At 31.5% G+C, this 17,994-nt stretch overlaps 1 protein-coding gene across 1 annotated transcript in view; it reads right to left on the bottom strand.

Moving 5' to 3' along the window:
• Window positions 1–12,205, bottom strand: part of LOC126769354 (proteasome subunit alpha type-3) — a 147,925-nt gene extending 135,720 nt beyond the window's left edge. Inside the window, exon 1 of the mRNA XM_050488054.1 lies at window positions 12,194–12,205. The gene's annotated coding sequence lies outside the window, so the exon portion shown is untranslated. The remainder of the gene's footprint in view (window positions 1–12,193) is intronic.
• Window positions 12,206–17,994: the final 5,789 nt, after the last annotated feature.

The raw sequence follows: 17,994 nt of genomic DNA, 5'->3' as shown, positions 1-17,994 counted from the left end.
TTTTATTACAATAGTCTATTTTTATCCCAACGGCAATTAACCAAAGTCACAATATGAACGAGCCCTTACAGAGCGACATGAAACCGAAGGTATGCTTCCTGTGTTTCGGGCGGAGTACAAATAATTCCACTTAGTGCGGTCACCTTTGTATTTTGATAATTGAATGCCGTTGGTATAGTTAATGCGACAAACCCTAAAGGAAACCATAAGATGGGCAGCGTTGCCACATTTGTTTACCTGCTAAGTATGTTTTGTTGTTGAGTTGACGGTTATTGCATATTTTATTTTATTACACCAGTTTTCAACCCGCATTCAAATAACCGTCTTGTGCCAACGAAATCGGAAGTCCGTATCTTGAAACAAATTCAACCCTTTTGTTTAATTAAGACACACATTTACAGAATATAAATAAGTCATTGTTCTATCGAAATACAGAAAAAAAATATTCCAAATTCGAAATTTGATTATCGTTCTTAAAATACGCATAAAATGTCCGAAAGCAAGCAAAATTTTTGTTTAATTTCAGATAGCTTTAATATTGACATTTACCGTCTTAAATCCGAATTAAAGAGAACTCATATAATTTAAGGTTTTGAATAAGCTCAGAGAGTGATTTATTATTAATAAGTATTGATCATATCTTCATAACAATTATACCAGTATACCTCGTGCATAGTAAAATTAACTTTACGTAATTTTAACTAAGGTTAACAAAATCACATCGACAAATGTAAAATTGTAGTTAAAACTCCGATTGATTTAGAAAACTGACAACATGTTTTTTAATGTCTTCATAGTTAGGTTAGGTTAGGCAAGATAAAAAGTCGAAACGATAAACTTTAAAAATAGTCAACTGTAGTCGATGATCATCGTTATACAAACTGTTTAACCACAATTTATCCCTCATAAAATAATATTTAATAAACAAATTTTGACTACAAACTTTGGCAAAGTAAAAATACCATTAATTTAATTCCAGTTAAAGCTATATAACGGGCCACACACGATCAAAGGATGGCGAGAAATAAACGGATAACTATAAAAGTTCTGTTTTTAGGAATACCATTCGATTCTTCTGTTTTCCAACGTTGTGATAATAAATACATCAGCGGTTAACAATTCATTCGGTTTACGGGCGAATTCTTTGAAATTTCGATTTAGATACTGACCTGTTTATATTTCAGCGAGGTATATTAAAATATTATTGTTTCTCTAAGCTACGATACTAAAAATTATTATCAAGCCTAAATTATTTATTTGTGACCAAATTTAGGACTGTTTATTTTATTTTTATTTTACTAGCGAGCAATTTAAAAAAATAAGTGCCATTCTGTAAGAACAAACTTCATTACACACACATGAAATGTTGACAAGCACCTCAGGGTGATATACTATTGTGGAGCATGTATTCTTGATGGTCATGGTCCATGTCCTATAACACTTTCTGACATTTCACGACTGTTTTCTGTGGCGAGTTTTGAGTATTTTTTTATAGTATAGGTAAGCGGACGATCATATGGGCCACCTGATGGGTAATGGACACCAACGCCCATAGAAATTGGCATTGCAATGCGGTTTGGTGGATACACATATGGCAGAGTTTCAGTTTCAGATACATGCGGGTTTCCTCACGATGTTTTCCTTCGCCGTAAAGCACGAGATGAATTATAATCACAAATTTAAGCACATGAAAATTCAGTAGTACTTGCCCGGGTTTGAACCTACGATTATCAGTTAAGATTCAGGAGTTTTTACCACTGGGCCGTCTCGGCTGTTTTACGGTAGAATGTCTGATGAGTGGGTGTTACCTACCCAGACGAGCTTGCACAAAGCCCTACCACCAGTGAAAATATGTTCTTTCATAATAGCCCTGTATTTACTATCATGACTATTTTACATTTACGGCCTTACTTATTAACATTGTTTAGCGGGTGGGTAATTAGCAAATATAAGCGTGCAGCAGATATGCAGAGACTTCCTTGTTGGCAATAAGGAATGAAGCTACCTGTGGTGAGCATGCAGTGAACGCTGCCAACATCAAATTATACGTGTATCTCAAGTCTACTTCAATTAGTAACTTTTGTTATTAAATTCTAGTAAGAATAGTTTAAGCGAGTCGAAATAGCACAGTGGTTAGAAAACGAATGCGCTGTCATATCCGGGGAAGCATCACTTAAGTATAATTAGTTTAATTTGGCTTTACATCGAATTTACTAAACATAATTTTATGTACTAAATATTTGGCATCAGAAACTAAAATTCACTATTAAATATGTGATATCGAGTAATAGTACCAAACCTGCTTAATGACTTCCCTGTTAAGCTAAATTGCTTGCGAAATCAGAATAGGTTCCATTGTACAATCGAAAATTGGACACGTGACTCAAAATTACTACACTAATATCATTTTGCTTAGCCTTATAAGTTGTAGAAATTATTATTATTTAGATCGTATCTGAACACGTTAAACATATAATATATCGAATAAGTTAATTATTTTGTTATAATATTAGACGTATTGGCTTTATCATGTAAATTGTATTGATAACTAAAACAGTATTAAAAAAAATCTTACTTTTCGTTCGCTTCTCTGATATATATTTTTTTATTTGATAGGCAGACGAGTAAATGGGCCAGTTGATGGTAAGTGGTCACCACCGCCCACAGAAATTGGCGATGTAAGAATTGACCATTCCTTACATCGCCAATGCGCCACTAACCTTGGGAACTAAGATTTTATGTACCTTGCGCCTGTAGTTACACTGGCTTACTCACCCGTAAGTCAGTTCAAACCGTAACGCAATAATACTATTGCTGTTTAGCGGTAGAATATGTGATAAGTGGGTGGCACCTACCCAGATGGACTTGCACAAAGCCCTTTCACCTGGTGAAGTTTTTTTATTGTTATTAATAATTTTAGGTAAGCCAATGGACTCACTAGTGGTAAGTCACCTTCATCAATAAACACTAAGACTACAACAATTAAAAACTTCACCGTTAAGAATGCTAACTCAGGAGGTGCGTATTCCCTTGAGCTATAGAAGGCTGCTATAGCTAATCTAAGAAAACATAAGTTCGAATAAAATATATTAAAAATATCTAAACTTTAATTATGCTATCCTATAACTCACTTCGAATCAAATTCGTGAAATGTCAAAAACCGACTGACGTTAATACTCTATTTTGATGCGTGTATCATTAAAATGTTATGATTATTAGTCAATTTCCTACGATATATCTATATCGCGGCCTTTATTCAATAAGACTAATTCTTATAATCTTTTGCCTTTAATATCACAATTTTCAATGAGTCATGAATATACGAATGCAAGTAAAGAATAGGATTTCAATCTATTGGGATCACGCGATCTCATTTCTTCTGTTTTGCTTTCTAACTTTGAAATGCGCTTACAATTTTGAATAACTACTGTTTTTCACATTTTAATAAAAATAATTCATTCGATTTTTAAGTAATTTCAATTTTGACGAAACTTGAATGTTATATTAATATTTGACTAGCTAACCACTGGTGGTAGAATTTGTGCAAGCTCGTCTGGGTAGGTACCACCCTCTCATCAGATATTCTACCGCAAAACAGCAGTATTTGTTATTGTTGTGTTCCGGTTTGAAGGGTGAGTGAGCCAGTGTAATTACAGGCACAAGGGACATAAAATCTTAGTTCCCAAGGTTGGTGGCGCATTGGTAATGCAAGCGATGGTTGACATTTCTTACAATGCCAATGTCTATGAGCGTTGGTGGCCACTTACCATCAGGTGGCCTATATGCTCGTCCGCCTTCCTATTCTATAAAAAAAAACCGTTCCGGCTTCGCACGGGTAGAATAAGGCTCTACAAAAAACGCTTATATCGTTATAGGTATATGCGGCACATTTCAGTGACGCTTTAAGTCGGCATGACTTTATCCTTATTGAATTATACACCTAAACCCTCCTCATGAATCAGACCATTAGTTAAAACCGTATGAAAATCGGTTCCATAGTTTTTGAGTTCATCGAATTCAGACCAACAGACAGACAGACGCCGTTAAGGGACTTTGTTTAATAATATATAATGATTTATCTAGGTATATATTCAATTAAGTTAGGAAATATAATATCCAAATACTTCAAGTTTAAAAACACTTTAACATTTTAGATCAGATTAGATTTCAATTTACAAAAAGTATTATTCATCATATAAAAAAATGCAAGCAATCCATACACGATATAACAGAAGGCAGAACATGAATAGCTATGAAACATTTTTACGTTAGATTATTTTTACTAGAAGGCGTTTCATATCAAAAAACAATCTTTTTTTGTTTTATTGTATTTAAATTTTACCTTAACTTTTAGCCTTTATGTCGCGTACAAATAAGTCTCACTTAAAAAAAAAACACAATTTCGCATTTTAGTGACATTAAAAAAATAGGACGTGATTAATTTATGTGAAAAACCCACTTTTCAATTCATACAAAGGCCTTATATGTGAGACCTATAAATTTCTCTGGACATTTGTACAGGACTTTTTGTCTGTTCGAGAAACGATGGTACGAGATGAAACTGTAACCATAGACGTTATCCGACTTTTTAAACAGCTATATTAATTAAATATTAAAGACTACTAATTTATTTATCCGTTTATTTGCAATAAAGTACTTATAATATATAATTTTAAATTTATTGTTAAATTGACATAATTACATATGTGGTTGAACACAGGATACAATATAAATAAATTACCGCACACGTAATGGATGTTTCGCTGCTTGCTTTCCTAGAATTACATATTAATGTATGCGAAACTTTACTCAAAATTATAGATTTTAAACGGCACTATATATTTTGTAGAAAACGCTTGAATATACCACATGATTTATTAAATTAAGGTCTGTAACAAAGAAATTGAGCTAAAATCGCTTATATCATCATCATCATCGGCAATCATAAAAGTGCTTCTGTGATATGTTTTTTTTGAGTGTATCTTCGAACCTCGTGTGATTTAATCCGAAGGCTGAAATGGAAACGAATTCTCATGCGACAGGAAATAAGGTCTACTGTCCCCACCCCCAGGCATGCTGAGATTAATTCACTGAATAAATAAAAGTCAGCGGATTAGGCCAAAGTCGTTTCCTCCCTCTTAAGCTGACCTCGCGTGCTTTGTGGAAAAATGCCCTCAACATAAATAAAATCTGTTCGAATCAAAGTCCTGACCGATGAATAATTAGGTAAATGGAATTCAGTACTAACTGATGAAGAAACAAAAAACAAGGTAACATTATGCAATGAGCCATGCCATAACAAGTACGTATTAGAATTGTTTTTAGTGATTCATGTTTTCGCTTCTTTCATTGGATGTGAATAATGTTTGAATGTTTTCTTGAAAATGTTATGTTTTCTTGTTAATGTCTGAGTTCTGGGTTAAGGTCTTCCCTTTTTTGAGGACAATGGCTGGAGTTTATTCCACCACGCTGATCCGATGAGAGTGGATTCACATGTGGCAAATTTTCATTCTACACCTACATGTGCTTACATTCACCGCCGAGCAACAAGATGAATTATAAACATTAAATAAGTACATAAAAAATTAGAGGTAATTGCCCGGATGAGCCACCACGGTTTCTTAACACCTTAAAAAAATATATTATAGGTAGACTTTTTGTGAAATTGAAGAATTTCACATAATTGATGATTAAAAATAATATTACGTAAGATTTCTTAAGTTCTTAAGTAAGTACGGAATTATGGCTTAAGTTTTTAGAGTTTGACAAAACTCAATCTCGAGGTAACGATCGAACTTGAAATTTTTACGTTGCTAATTTTAGCTATATAGGCGAAATAGCTCAACGTATAGAATAAGTAACTTTTAACAGTAGCTTCAATTCCGGACAAATGTCACTATGAGTCTTTGCATTTGTTTTTAACTTCTGTTTATAGTTCATCTCGTGCCAAAGTTAATGGAGTATGTACATCGTATGTGTATGTAATGAAATTCTGCCATAAGTATATCCACCAACTTCCTGTTGAACAGCATGGTAGAATTAGCTGCAAGACTTGTCCTTAAAAGTAGACTTTTACCCATCGGGAAATCAACTTGGTGGTAGCAATACTTAGTATTGTCATGTTCCGGTTTGAAAAGGTGAGTGTGACTAAACGCACAAGGGACCTCTTAGTACTTAAATTTTGTTGGCGATATCAGGATTGGTTAATATTTCTTACAGCGCCAATGTCTATGGGTGATGGTGACCACTCACTATCAGGTGACTCATTATCAGCCTTCATATTGTAATTTTTTTCTTACTGTAATAAGTATGTAAGGTATTTACATCGAAAATAAAGCTATATAGAACTCATAATAGAAGCGATAGGATTGTTTTAAAAGCTAACATGTCGTAATTAGAAGAGCAAGCCCCGCGGGGTCGCATTATAACATACTATGGAAATCTTTTGCTTCAAGTTAATATTTTATATGTATTGCGTACACTAAGCGCACAATCTCCACCCGTGTTACGCAAATCTCTGTTAATATTTGCCGAGTTAATATTTAATGCGCTTGTTCGTAGAGTAAGTAATGAATAAGATGGTATGCACAGTTTAGCTTGTTATATTTAATTATTATTATATTCAGAGCTGAAGTGGTTCAATGGATTTAACATGAGAGCTTCAATTAAAATTTGCGGGTTCAAAATCGGACAAATGCCTCTTTAATTTTAGAATCGGTAATCTTTTTATTTTATTTTATACATAAAGTATAATAATTATAATGAGAACTTGTATATACCTTTGTTATTATTCTTACAGTTAATTGTTTGACTACATAAATATCATTTATTGCTTATTCTATTAATAGGCACTCTCTCACAAAAATATGGTTTGATATATTGATTGTTCCTTTCTATTTTTTTTTTTTTTATAGAATAGGAAGGCGGACGAGCATATGGGCCACCTGATGGTAAGTGGTCACCAACGCTCTTAGACATTGGCATTGTAAGAAATGTCAACCATCGCTTACATATCCAATGCGCCACCAACCTTGGGAACTAAGATTTTATGTCCCTTGTGCCTGTAATTACACTGGCTCACTCACCCTTCAAACCGGAACACAACAATATCAAGTATTGCTGTTTTGCGGTAGAATATCACACCCTTATTCAATTTATTGATGTATTCTGAATTTAAATTCTACGAAAATTAATATTATTAAGCCATAAGAAAAACCTAATGGCTTTTTACGTAATTTGAACTCAGAACCTCGCTTAACCATTAGACCAGTGGAAGTAGAACGTTATATCATTTCTAAACGACAGCAGGTACACAACATAAAACATATGAATCGTAGACAAATAAAAATCCGTACCGTTTACATGATGCAATAAACGTGAACTACCGTAGTTTTTTTTACTTAGCTATATTCTCTCACGGAACCCCAATTGCAAAGCCTTGGTTTTTTACTCATTAGGGAGTAGAATACAGGATTAAAAAAAGGTTTTTAAAAATTCCACAACATCCGACAACGAGAGCGTCATTAAGATTTCAGCTTAAGGCATGTATGAAACAATGAAATAGCACCGTATTGCACGTGAAATTTTAATGCAGATTTATACTTCACGTCAGACGTTCGAAAACGTAATATAAATAATATTTTTGGTAATTTATAGTATTAATTGAGCAAAGTATGAATAATTAATTTTTAATTTGCTTCATTATGAACTGAGTAATTAATTACCTTTGCTCCTAGACGTTGATATTTAAAAAAAACGTGAAGCAATACCTCCAGTTACCACCTACCAACAATATTTCGCATGTCTAAAATAAAAGTGAAACGAAACACTTTTTTATACGTTATTCTTGGCATTCCATAATTTCTTTTCATTCTTGCTCTATAAAGTTTCAACATATATCATAAATCAATTAATAAAATAAGTACATTTTAAATAGATTTTACGCAAGGGTATAAAATTAAAATCCTCGATATCCACGGCTTAATAGATATCGTTATATTAGATGATAATTTTCTTATCGAACCAACTTATACTTCAACCATAAAAAAAATTAACAATATTTCGGTAAGTTTAAAAGTACAAATGACTAATATCTCTGATTGATATACATATGTATATCTTGTACATATAAATACATTGGCTTACTTAATGCAACAAAAGAAAAAAAATATGCTTAATTTATAATCTATTATATATTTATTTTATATAAACGTGCCATTTGGGATTTTTTTTAATTCTATTTTTATAGTACGAATATAGTAGTTTTTAGTATTCAATTTTCAAATCGCGTTAGTAGCAGGCGAAAATTGAAAAACGTCAAATGATGTTATTAATATATTATTTGATGAACGCGAGTGTAATCCATATATTTCCTAATAGTAAACTTTAAATTGTTGTGACGTGGTCCGTCGGCACGCAGTCATAGCGTGGTGGTCTAGACCGTTGCATTATCACAAATTGCATTAAGACTATGTGGATCGGATATAGTATATGAAAATTGTAAGATGCATTGTTTCTTTTTAAATTTTTAATAAATTGGTAATTTGTATTTAATATTATTTTTGATTATTTATTAATTTGATGGCTTTTTTATTTTTTAGTTTACATGACCTATGATTATAGAAAACTGATTTCAAACAATGTGTATGTTTCTATGAATAAAGTGACAACTACATTGCAAAGTATATTGTAAGGCCTCCTCTCCCTTTTTGAGGAGAAGGCTTGGAGGTTATTCCACCACGCTACTTCAATGCGGGTTGTTAGAATACACATGTGGCAAAGTTTCAGTGAAATTAGACACATGCAGGTTTCCTCACGATGTTTTCCTTCACCGTCAAGCACGAGATGAATTATAACCACAAATTAAGCACATGAAAATTCTGTGGTGCTTGCCCGGGTTTGAACCTACGATCATAGGATAAGATTCACGCATTTTTACCACTGGGCCATCTCATGCTTGCAGCTGACATATTCAAGACGATTACCATACACTTATAACTTGATGAGCCTTTGTGAGTAAAACCATCGTTTACAGACACATTCATTTGTGACAGTATATCTGACCTTTATGTATTATTGTTGGTTCTATTTGGAATAAAAAAACGTAGCTAACATCCAAATAAACGAAGTAAGTTTATAACGTGTATACAGAAAATATCATTATTCGTACCGTAGATCTACGACATTTTCGTTAAGTTAATTTTTCTAGAATAACTAAAACAAGACTCAGATTCCTTTAGAAACATGTTTTTTACTCACATATTCTGTGTCGCATAAAATTACATCATATTTATCTAAATTAAAGATAATTTGTAAGACAATGTATGAAAAATAAAGTAAATATATATATATATATTCACTTATTAAAAAACAGATATCACTGGTTGACTAAGAAAAATAAATTAATTTCTATTAAAAATTAGGTCTATAAATATAATTATAAGGATGTTCGCATTAAGCACGAAGTAACTTTTATTTTTTTCTTTATACTGCATAAGGATATTGATCGAAGAAGTCGAAGCGATCATAAAACGCACGTCGCTCGGAAGACAAGTCTCTTCAATCAATCACAGACTAATCGAAAATTCCGACTCAATAAGCGAAGAGGCGATCGAAGGCGGCTTATGTGTCTCATTATTAGATATTACCCGGATCACTCAGACTTCGTTCAAGTAAATCCTTTTATTTCTCAACGATCAAAGGCAACTAGATACGAATAAATTAAAGGTACCAAATGTAAAGAACGCTGAAATCGAAACGGATTGTCTTTCGTATAGTCGATTGAAAACTTTATGTTCCATTTCGCGATTGCAAACAGAGAAATATATTCCACTAATCCAACGCTCAAAAGTGCTAAGTAAACATTGTAAACAGGTACTCCTTTATCGAGTTAAATACATCTTCCAATGGTAAATAAACTTGAAATAAAACGTACGTGGTTTATTCGATGCAGTTATGTACGTTTTATCTCGTGAGTTACAATTGATTTTTGTATTGCTATCAAACATTATTGGTCACAATATATTCGATATTGTGACCAATAATGTTTGATTGTTTTTTACTTGCGAATACGTTGATTTAATCATTGCTAGTGATATATAGAGTACATTCGAAATATTTAATCACTCAACGAGACATAAATATTTTTGTAGAAATGTTTATGTATTTGTTTGTACATAACTGATAGAATAAAACTGATTTATTTTCAACATAAAAAAATGGAGGTTTTTGTGATCTTTTTAAGTAAATGTCTCACTTCAAAGCAGATATTTCTTTCTTTTTATCGTACAGTTTCGACCAATATTATTGTCACTTGGGGGTAGATGGTGACGACCTACTCATCAGATATTCTACCGCTAAACATCAATACTTACGATTAGTACTGCTTTGATGGTTGTGTGAGCTAGTGTAACTACAGGCACAAAAAAATATGCCACTCCGTCATTGGTTTACCCGTTATACCTGAATCGTTTCCGATACATGCAGTTTTCCTCTCGATGTTTTATTCACAACCGAGATAAATTGTAAAGACAAAGTAAGCACATGAAAACTCAGTGATGCTTGCCAGGATTTGAACCCTTGATCTTCGATTAACATCCACATGTTCGATCCAAGAGCGATCTTGACTTGTATGATATATTTAGATCTATTAAATGTAAATTTTAATACCTTTCAAATATTCAACTTGAATTGATATTTTTAAATGGATAATCATTCAAGTAAAGAAATATTTTATCGTTATAAATTATATATAAATTTTTAATCTTCAAAATAATATCTATTATTCAGACTATTTAATGTCATTTTTAATTAAATATTTTTAAAACTACGATATGATACCAACTTCTTTAAATTAACAATTATTATAACGAATACTCAAAGTTTGCATGACTTAAAGAAAGAACAGTTATCTTGTATGTGTGTTCCTGAAAGATATTCCGCTAATACGCGTCTTAGGGTATGACCTGAAACCGGGGTGACATTATATTGAATAACGACCGTCGACACGCCTGGAAACGATAAGAGATATTGTATGTAGGCCATAATAACTCCTGCTAGTAATTTCTTAAGTACAGTATTCGTATAACGGTATTTCTACATCACATAATAAGTTTTTTCTTTATTACACATATTAATTTAAAACTAATTAAAAATCCTTTTTGGCTTAACATAAACATAGACAAAATTTCATTAGAAAATCTAATTTAAAAATTATATAAAGGTTGTTATTAAATAATTGCTTTTTTTTAACCCCAGACGCAAAAAGAGTGGTGTTATAAGCCGAGATGGCCTAGTGGATAGAACGCGTGAATCTTAACCGATGATCGTGGGTTCAAGCCTGGGCAAGCACCACTGAATTTTCATGTGCTTAATTTGTGTTTATAATTCATCTCGTGCTTGACGGTAAAGGAAAACATCGTGAGGAAACCTCAATGTGTCTAATTTCATTGAAATTATGCCACATGTGTATTCTACCAACCCGCATTGGAGCAGCGAGGTGGAATAAGCTCCAAACCTTCTCCTCAAAAGGGAGAGGAGGCCTTAGCCCAGCAGTGGGGCATTAACAGGCTGTTACTACTAAAATAAGTTTCACGTGCGTGTCTGTATCTCTGTTTGCAGTATACGTGAGTTCGTAGCTCTCGAACGGATTTTTATTTAGTTGCTTTTATTTGAAAGATTTCTTTGTCGAGTGTTTTAGGCTTATTGAAGAAAATTGATTCAGCCGTTTTATAGTTATAGGGGTGGAAGATGGCATGAATAAACGAAGGTAAGTGAATATATCCGAGTGTTGTATCAAATGAAACGATTTGATTTGTGTGTTACAAAATTGGCTGTTTGAAGAGGAAGAGGGGGGTAGTTATGGGGAAGGGAATGAATTTACAAGATAATATAATTATTTAAATTAAAACATTGTCGTGTAGGGGTCCGCTCCATATTAAACTACTTTAAAATAAATAATCAATTAAATTAACTATAGACCTAACCACCTACCAAATATGAACATTAGGTACATTAGGTATACCTAGGTAATACAAGTAGGTACAAGGATATATGTAAGTAGGTATGTAGTTTGATATTGAGCGGTTCCCCGACACGACAGAGTTTTATTTTAAATAATCATATTATTTTGTATTATAAATTATAATATAATGTCGAATACATTATACTGTCGAGATTTTTTTATAAATCTTACTATTAATTTTTGATCGTTAATACATTTATAATATTCATAATATTTTTTACTTTTTAAAGTTTTATTTTTTAGCTTATATACGATATAATTGTTCAAGATAATCCTGCGGTCTAGTAGATAAAAGCGATGACTGAAATGAAATGTGTTGCAATTTTAGCGTTAAGTCTGTCTCAAGCTTAAGACGCTGATAGCGAACTCACTGAATGGCAAAGTTCAGTCTCCCATAAAATTTAATTAACAAGCTATTAGGTAGCTCGTTATTTTTTAAATATTTTTTTTTGTTTTTAATTATCGGTTAATATTCACAAAAGAATGTGAATAATTACTAATGTAAAGTTTTTGTGAAAATTTAATAATTCGTAAATTATATATATTGTAAAATGTAATTAAATATAATAGGGTGGCTCATTTATAACGTAAAAAGCATCTAATTGTACAAATAATGAAGCTATGTACATTGAGCATGTAATTACATGAAGGTACGAAATAACATATTATTAAAGGTATTAAAAATAAAATAAAATCAGATTCAGTGGGTGAAAACAAAGCAGCGAAAATCATCGGATACGAACATTAGCATTTTTTAAATAATTATAATCTTCCGCTCTAACGATTCAACACAAAGGAGAAATTTACATATTTCTTTATGCAGTCTATTGTCCCAGTAAATTAGATATTGAATGAATTTAATCATTAAGCTAAAATTGCTTTTTAGTAAGTATTGGGTCTGGGTTCTATAGTGATTCAGTAAAATTAATGGCAATCTTTGTTTAGCTTATATTACTGCAAGTCCTGAGGGTACCGGGTTCGAACCACGGACAATACAAGTATGTAAGGCTGTGCGTTCGGTCGTCTCGGATTGCCATCTCATTATACTAGAAATACAGATAGCATTATTATATATCAATGAATCATTATCTTCTGCGCACTTTAAGTTATTTATTTAAATTATAATCTTTTATACCGTCCCAAATAAAATAATAACTTTAGTTAAATAATTATAATTTATTTACGGATAATCAGTATCGTCTACTACTTGTAGTATATTAATCTAATGAATTTTATGGTAATGCCAAATAAGGGATTACTCAATTATGCTTAGCCTAACGAGATACAGGCTCAACAGAACAAAATAAATGAATGATTTTGTTATACTATGAATAGAAATTAGTTATATATCTACTTAGTACAATTTTATATTATATATTATATTTTACTGCATGAATTGTAGTTTGTGTGTAGTTGTGAATAATGTTATCAATACTTTAGTGCTAAGAATTTATATATAATAAATTAAATATAATTGTCTGCACTGTAAATTTATAAAGTTACAGTGCAGACAATTTACCAAGACTTAATTGTTATTTCATTTTAATTACAATTACAATTATTCAAAGCCTTTTACGGATTTAATGCGAAATTTATTAGATTTCTCCAGGTTAGTATTAGAATATAATTTTATTGTAATTGCTGTTACATTTAAAATCGAAAGCCTTCTTGATAAATGGCCTCAGTCAAACGTTTTCTGAATCAGGAATGATTAAGAGAATCAAATGACATTGACCATTAAATATTTTGAGAATTATTTTAATGTTTATTAAAATAATTTTACAGAACATAATATTTTCTTTAGCATTTAATTTCATTCCTCATCTTAAACAATACCATTTTAGAAGTATATAACGGTATATTTATATGTAACGTAACCTCAGATCCCAACGATTATTAATATTAAAACCGATCTTTCGTCTCCTCAAAATCAATATATTATTGCCGGGGCACTGTAATCGATTCTATAATACAATCTGGTCGACTTACTTGTGAACGTATGCCAATTAAAACCTTCGCCTGCAGTAACGGGTATAACCATAGAATATGAAATTTAATTTATATTATTCTATTAAGATTCCATTTTTTTCACTTTGGATGAATACAATTAAAAATCATTAATGGGTTGACGAATACATATTCGTGGATATCCATACAGGATATGTAAAATGTATATTTTTTTTACTGTTTTCCACTTAAAGAATAAATACTGAATTGCTCTTTTTCGGTATACAGGTGGATCGGTTGCCTTACGTTTATCTTGTCTAAAAAAATGACGACATAAAAATGATGATGATTGTTGTAAGATTATTCTAGAATATAGTATATTTTGAGTTTGCCTGAATGCAACATTTTTTTTAAATTACTCATTAATATTCATAAGATCAAATTATTTAAATACAATTTCTAATTCAAAAATAATATAATCTTATCTCAAATTATCTTAAATGGAAATCGGCTTATATCATTTTACTTCCACTAAATGTAATGTGCATTTAAAGATATAATGATATAACTGCCACCGCAATTAATTTCCTACATTCTAAAATGACGTCACTATTTTATTTTCTCACTGACGATTATATAGAAATAAAATTCTCAACAAGAGAAATATTTCTGAACACCGACTATATATTTCAGAACGCGAAGAGAATTTCTCCGAACCCTGTATTTTCTAATGCTAATGTTAAACAGCTTCCATAAAGCATATTAATACGGGACAATTTAAACTGAAGTCAAATTTTATTTATCCCAGAGGACAATTTCCTCTCGTCAAGTGACGGCCACCCGGCATTTAGTTTAATGAGAAAACGACCAAATCAACACTGACTAAATTAGACGCAAATAATGGTGGGCTTACATATGTATACATTATTTAAGAATATTTTGACTTAAGGAGAGTAACATTTGTAAGGACGATATTAATTGAAAAGATTGAGTAGGCGGATGAGCAAATGGGCTATCTGATGGTAAGTGGTCACTAACGCTCGTAGACATTGGCAATGTAAGAAATGTTAACCATCGTTTACATCGCCAATGCGCCTACAACTAAGATGTTATGACCCTTGTGCCTGTAACTGTGTGTGATTTTATCTAGTGTAAATTTCAATAAATGGGCTATTTAATATATATTTTTTTCAAATTGAATAACTAGATTATAGTCTGATAAAAGCGCGTTAAAACATATTATGAACCTAGATTTAACCGACTATTCTTTTTTAGTACATTTTAATATAAAACTATGCGAAATGCATAAATATATAGAAGTAATATACGTTGCATGATTTAATAATAGAGTAGGGGAGATTAGTATCGCTATAGGGACAAAAACAATTGATTTTTTTTAAATGGATTGTCTTTTTGTGCACACATCACGCTTACTGCGCACATCACGCAATACATGCAACGCTTTTTTATATAAATAATACCCTAGTAACGATCAAACGTGGATCAAATAAAATGTGATCTCTAATTAATTAGAAATTAAAATTTAAAGCTCTAGAGAGGCCAATAGAAAATGTTTGGTGAAAATACAATTCATGGCTGTTGTTAAATAAAGTAAGAGAGAGAGAGAATAAGTAGTCTTGATTATTATACATATTATATAATTGTTGTTCTAAATAAAACACAGAAATTTATCATAAGCTATTTGTTTACTATTTTTTTTTTATTTTTGTTAGAAAACCACGGAATGTATAGGCGTTTTTTTAAGTAAGAGAGTGTTGCCATGTAGACGAACAATGCCGCCTATTAAATATATTGAAATAATTTGATGAATTTCAATCTAAAATTACCACATATATGGTCATGTATCATATATATATCAGCAATGATGATTATTTAAAACAGTTACCCAAAAGAAATTACAGTTATTATTTTATGTAATTAAGCTCTAACCAAAACAGAATATCCCCTACAAGTTCTACATGAATCAAAAGTTACATATTAATATTACATACTTAGTAGAGACATACACTTTAATTAATTAGACTAAATTAATAATTCTTAGTAAGCACGGCAATAACTGTTTTACGACGTCGTCTAATATCAATGATGTTCAAATTGATAGCTATAATTATGCTATAGTTAGACGCGCCCTTTTTTAATTTGTTTCCTCTGTTAAATGGTCTGTGACTGAACAAATAAAACTGTTATTATTAAGCATTCCTGACACTATATCCTTTTTAATGATTAAATTATTAACAATTTTATTTTATTATTTTAAATCGTTTAAATATTATGTTTTATATCTCTTTTATATTGTAAGGCGTTTCATATTCATGTATCATTGCAAATAAGTTATTATTTATTTATGTTCATTTAGCATCAGAAGCGAAATTGTCGACGTTACATATTAAAACGTTGCACATATATATGTATGTGTATTCGACTTTGAAATATTTTCCCATGGCACCCAAAATATTTATATAAATATAAGTTAATTCATTAGATTACATGAATAGCGCCATATAAACTAGCCGCGTCAGAACGTGAAGATGAAACGTTGCGTTAGCGCCACGTACAATTAAAGTCATGATCTGTATCTGTTCGCCGAAAGTCCAACCCCCTCCCCGTAATGTCATCAGACGAATATAATTGTTGACGGGGTACGACGAAGGACTGCAAATGTTAAGAGGATTCTTAAACAATAATGACGTTCTGGTAGACCGCTGGTACAATAAAATTTAAACCGTGCACTTTAAATGGAACTGCTTTGTGTTACGTCAGTTATATTTGTAACAAGAATTATTGCTTTGTCTGTATAGAAAATTTGGTTTTGCTCTGATTTTAATTTTATATTAAATATATAACGATTTACTTCTTTCTACTAGCTACCTCTCTTCCCCCTCTCCTCGTCTTATTCGTTCAATAGCTTATCCTGTCCGTTGTTAGGTCAGGCGGTCGATGAAATAAGTAAATTATCGTTAAAGAATTACTAACCGTTATAAATGACGTAATCATTTTGATTTATTTTTTTAGGACTTTGTGCAAGTTCGTCTGGGTAGGTACCACCCAATCATCAGATATTCTACCGCAAAACAGCAGTACTTGATATTGTTGTGTTCCGGTTTGAAGGGTGAGTGAGCCAGTGTAATTACAGGCACAAGGGACATAAAATCTTAGTTCCCAAGGTTGGTGGCGCATTCGCTACAAGCGATGGTTGACATTTCTTACAATGCCAATGTCTAAGGGCGTTTGGTGACCACTTACCATCAGGTGGCCCATATGCTCGTCCACCTTTATTCTATAAAAAAAAAATCTAATATCTGTATCGTGCATATATATTTTACGTTTTCTCTAAATACACGTTTTCGTGTCATAATGGCAAAGAAACTTTTTATTTCATTACAGTGTCTTTGTTTCCTTATATATATTCCTTGTATATACATACGTACAAAAGTGTTTACAGGTATTTTAGCCCGCAAACCACATTGTCACTTGTTCTATTTATGAGATGTTACTGTTGTCATTTATCTACATATGAATATTGTAATTTGTAGACTTTTTTGATTTATTTGATTTACTAATTAAAAATTGTAAGTGGTAAAAAACAGAAAAGGGTTAGAGTGAGCGTTTTTATATTTTAAATTTATTCAGAGCAGAGCAATCACCGAAAAATTTATCAATGCATTATTTATGAATAAAATGTAAATATTTTTGCATAAATTTCTTTGATGGTGGCTTCGGATATCATCGAACGCATTATAGAGTTTGAAATTTATACATTATTTATTATATAATATATCTAATAAAACATATTATTCGGTTTCATCTTTTACTTTGATAATTCAAATAAAGATAAATAATAGTCTATTTGTTGTATTACCGACATTATGATTGTAATATTATATTAGTCCTAGTAAAAGACGTCACGTGTCACTAGATGGCAGCACTTGTCTTTAATGTCATGTTAATTTGTTTTTATAATATTATTAATAATGTATACTTTTTCAGTACTATGTAGGCTTATT

Source organism: Nymphalis io, chromosome 7 (genome assembly GCF_905147045.1).
Source record: "Nymphalis io chromosome 7, ilAglIoxx1.1, whole genome shotgun sequence".
Lineage (NCBI taxonomy): Eukaryota > Metazoa > Arthropoda > Insecta > Lepidoptera > Nymphalidae > Nymphalis > Nymphalis io.
Note: the sequence above shows the minus strand (reverse complement) of the source record. Positions and strands in the feature narration are given on the sequence as shown.